Below are 5,072 nucleotides of genomic sequence, written 5' to 3' on the forward strand. Positions count from 1 at the left end.
CTAAATTTTAAGACCATAATGCGTATAACATGGTTTTTGGACTTTTAATCGTTTTTAAGGCTTACATGAAAATTTTAAAATTTTTATAATAAACGCCTTAATTTTAGTGAAACGAGTTCCCGATAAATTTCTATTCCCCACCCCACACTTGAGATCATGCAAGGCCCTCATTGCATGAAATCAGAAAAAGGATTAAATTTAGAGGGCAAAGTGATAGGGTGATTGTAGAAATTTTCAATTTTTAACCTGTAAATCGTGGAATATGTAGAGGATGCCGCTGAACTTACTGCCAGCATAAGAGCATCGTCCATTCCGCGATTATCATCATATACACATCATAATATCAAATGTTGCTGAACTTAATGCCAGTCTTTGAAGTTCAATCATGCTGCACAAATTAACAAACCACACAAATCATAATAAAAATAACGGTGTTTTTACAACCACAACCGTTTATCAAACCACACCATTAGTAAATTATTACAAACCATAATTGTCTTAAAACACACCACACAAATTAAATTGGCTCAAAACAAAGTACAAAATGATCCAATAGGCACGCAGGCCTAGTTATCGTACGGCCAGAAATAATTACCCGAACCATCTCGATACGGGCGCCCATGTGGATATTGCCGCTCAAATCTGTCCCGAGCATCCTGCAGCGCAGCTGTAGAGTTATAAATCGGGTGCGGTGGAGGTGGGTGTTCAGGATCCGTGTAGTATTGTGGAGTCAGACGTGTCGTGCCGTAGTACTGTTCGGGGTTGGAATAAAATAACTCTGAGTTATGGTTATTCCAATCTATACCATAACTGTTCCATCCCTGATCATGTACTTGAGCAAGCTGGCGTTGCTCCATTCATTGCTGACTATCCCACATTTGTTGGTTGTGCGTTCTTTGCTCGTTCGGGCTCAATCTCATGTTGTTAACACTACCAACCAAACTGTCCCAACTTGATTGGGACGGATGCCACGGAACCTGTTCACCAACGTTAGTCTGTGCCTCCATTTCTGCCTCCTCTTCCTGCCGCTGCTCTTGCTGAACACCACTGCCACTTGCGTCACCTGCACCAACTGCTACAAAAGGCACCAAATGCCCATTTCTATCTTTCATAATGATTTCAGCATTAATATAAAAAACCTTTTTTAATGGTTTCATGACGCTCGTATATTCCTGTAATCTGCCAAAATCAATGTTAAAATGTCGGGCAATTCGGGTGATGTAGTGGCCTCCCAGAAGTGGCTTCTGTAGCCGTGTCTCAGTCGCAATGGCCAGGAAATAATTACCGATCAACCCAGGGATGTCGGTATAGCTACCCCGCTTAATTTGGTCCATAATCCACAAATCCAACGTTTTCACTTTCTCGTGACCCTCAACCCTCGCATTAAAAGTGCATGCGATGAGTCGATGAAGTAGTTTATCATCCCGGGCTGCGATTTCGTTGTACCTGTGCTTGCTTGATCTAAAATGTGCAGGCGCAATATTTGGCTTACAAATTCTGCGCCAATAAGAAGTGTCATCAAAAACATGTCAGCCAACGTAATCAGAAGCCCGCAAGTATTCACCTAACTGATTATCGGTGAATTCCTCAAAAATTCCCAGAACTCTACAAAGCTGTAAACTGCTTATACCCCTATCTTGGCCCCCGAGACGAAACCGTAGAAACTCATTTGATAAATAATCGCTGACATTGTTAAACCGCATAGTAGAGTAAAATTCTTTAAGCAGCACCGGATAAATTGGTTCATTGATGCTAAAAACTTGTTCCCAAGCGTGGGTGACTACTTTACCGTAAGGAATGGCGAGTAAATTAGAAACATGTCGGCGCATGCCCGCCTCTTCCAATGGCCCCCAGATAAAATACCAAGTGGCATTGATCGGCCTACGGTTTATTCTCTCAAATGTTTCCGTATAGTCTTCATCGTTCTGAACCTGTGTTAACCAAACTCGAGGATCATTTAGATCCTCCCCCTCTTCTTCTCTGGAAGACGATGATGAATGATGATGTTGTTGTGGTGGTGGTGGTTGTCGTGGTAGAGCCAAACCTGCTGTCCTTCCTCTTTTTGCCGGTCCTCCTCTGCTTGATTGTCCCTGCAAAACATTATACACCAAACCAAAAGAACATAGAAACCGTTGTGTTAATGTTAGCTAAAACATAACCGAGTAGCCGGAGAACTTAATCATTCAATTCCTAGTTCAAAAGTATTATGATTCATTTACACAAAAGTGCATGTTCACCGTTTCAAACCAAAGTCGACCAAAGTCAACATGAATTCGTTAACACACTTTCAAAAACGAAAATCATAACTTCACAATGTAGCATAAACTTAGGACTCAAGGATTCAAGTATGTTTTGTTCATAGGTCATAACATTTAACTTTGCATTCTAATGATATTCATCATAAATCATAACGCATTTTTCACAATTTTAGCTCAAATGACCATTATAACATCATACATTATGGCATTCCATTCCATTAATTTGCTTCAACAGGCCCATACAAATGAACATCAAGCATACATATTTCATAAACTCATTACAATTCACCAATATGCTTAGAAATTCAATAACATTCAAAAATGACCCGGCCAAGTTGACATCAACATCACCAACACAATCAAATACTTCACAAGAATCATAAACATCATACATAAACTCATCATCATAAATTAAGCACCCTAAATTCGGATTTAAATTCTACAAACCCTAGAATCATGAACAAACCCTTAAAAACATGTAATCTTTGCAAAATAAACACATTAAGGGCAATTTAAACATCTAAGGCATGTTAATCTTAACAATAATCATGCAAATCAAACACCCCACACTTATCCTTCACCAATTTATAGATATAAACATACAATTCAAGTAATTGATAAAGAAAAGTGTAAAAATGGAGTATCCATACCCAAAAATTCATGATTTGAAGCTTGAATTTGAAGAAGAAATCGCGAATTTGAGATAGAGATTAGGGTTTTTGGAGATTGGTTCGTGTTAGGGCAGAGAGAAATAGAGAAGAATGTGTTTTGTGGATAAGAAATGAGTGGGTAGGTGTTTAAAACGCGTGTTTTTTTCTGAGTCAGAGGGTCGGGACGGCGTCCAGGGATTGAGGACGGCGTCTCGATTCATTAGGTGGGACGACGTCTTGAGATTTAGGACGGCGTATAGACGTTTATAGTGGGACGGCGTCTAGGATGATGGGACGGCGTCCCATTACACTAAAACTTAATGATCTGTTTTTTTCGAGTCGTTCGCGTTTAGAGGTCATACGTTAATCATTTTGTACCAAACTAAAATTTATCGTGCACACAATACAAACCTAATTACAATTGTGAACCATTTTTTTACGAGTCGTTCATCAAACTCGTCCCCATTTAGATTTAGGCATTTTTCTTGAAGTTGAGGCTAACCTCATCCTCAATTTCTAGGGGACCATCAACATAGTGTTTGACCCGGTGGCCATTCACTTTAAAAATATCACCTTTCCCATTTATCATTTCAATTGTACCATAAGGGTACACCTTTCTAACAACAAAAGGTCCCGTCCATCGGGACTTAAGCTTTCCTGGTGATAGCTTGAAACGGGAATTGTAAACAAGGACACGATCTCCTTCCATGAATTCTTTTGGATGTTTCAATCTTTTGTCGTGCCATTGTTTGGTTTTCTCTTTGTAAATTAGAGAGTTGTCATAGGCTTCAAGCCTCAACTCGTCTAATTCGTTTAGTTGGGTCAAACGTAACCGACCCGCTTCTTGGTAATCCAAATTGCATGCCCTTAACGCCCAATGTGCTTTATGCTCAATCTCCAACGGGAGATGGCATGCTTTTCCGTATACCATACGGAAAGGAGTTGTTCCAATTGGTGTTTTGTAGGCCGTGCGAAAGGCCCACAATGCATCGTTCAACTTGATTGACCACTCTTTTGGATTGGCACCAACGGTCTTTTCAAGTATGCGTTTTAAAGACCGGTTGGTGTTTTCTACTTGCCCACTTGTCTGGGGATGATAGGATGTCGAAATTTTATGGATTACTCCATATCTTTTCAACACCTTTTCCAATTGCTTATTGCAAAAGTGGGTGCCCCGGTCACTTATAAGAGCTTTTGGTGTGCCAAACTGTAACGACCCGACCCAATCCATAGGGACGAATACAATAACATATGATTACATCGCGAGGTACTTGACCTCTATATGATACATTTTACAAACGTTGCATTTATTCCTTAAAAGACAATCTAATATTACATCAGAAATTGACATGTTCGCCTAACATTTCATAACATCCAAATAACCTAATCTGTCATTTACGTAATAATAATCTCTAATGAACTTCAATGACTCGAATGCAACGTCTTTTGAAATATGGCATGAATGACCCCAAATAGTATCCTTAGTATTAGCTAATGCACAGCGGAAGATTTCTTTAATTCCTGAGAATAAACATGCTTTAAAGTGTCAACCAAAAGGTTGGTGAGTTCATAGGTTTAATTTCGATATAATAATCATAATGTTTAATAAGCCACAAGATTTCATTTAATTAAATGCGCAGGATCATTACAACTGCAAAAATAAAAATCATTCATACGCTGGAGCGACTGGCATTCAATAATAATGATATACAGGCCACATAATTAAGATCTCTTCAGATATCCGGTATACACAATAATAATTAAGATCTCTTCAGATATCCGGTAAACACAATAATACATCAGTCCTATACATCAGTCGTAGAATGTAGTTTCATGAACTTGTGCTTATTTTGTAAAACATTTATAAATTTGCATGTATTCTCAGTCCCAAAAATATATTGCAAAAGCATTTAAAAAAGGAGCAAATGAAACTCACCATACTGTATTTTGTAGTAAAAATACATATAACACCATTAATCAATTATAAGGTTGGCCTCGGATTCACGAACCTAATTAATTATATATAATTATATATTGATTGACATCTGTTTAACAATTAAAGTTAATTTATAGTGTACCACAATCCTAATGCTCGAGATAGTCATACATACATTAACAAAAATTAATTTGACCAAAATAGCTTCCAAAGATCTTTACATAATTA

The sequence above is a fragment of the Rutidosis leptorrhynchoides genome, chromosome 7 (assembly GCF_046630445.1).
Source record: "Rutidosis leptorrhynchoides isolate AG116_Rl617_1_P2 chromosome 7, CSIRO_AGI_Rlap_v1, whole genome shotgun sequence".
Taxonomy (NCBI): Eukaryota; Viridiplantae; Streptophyta; class Magnoliopsida; order Asterales; family Asteraceae; genus Rutidosis; species Rutidosis leptorrhynchoides.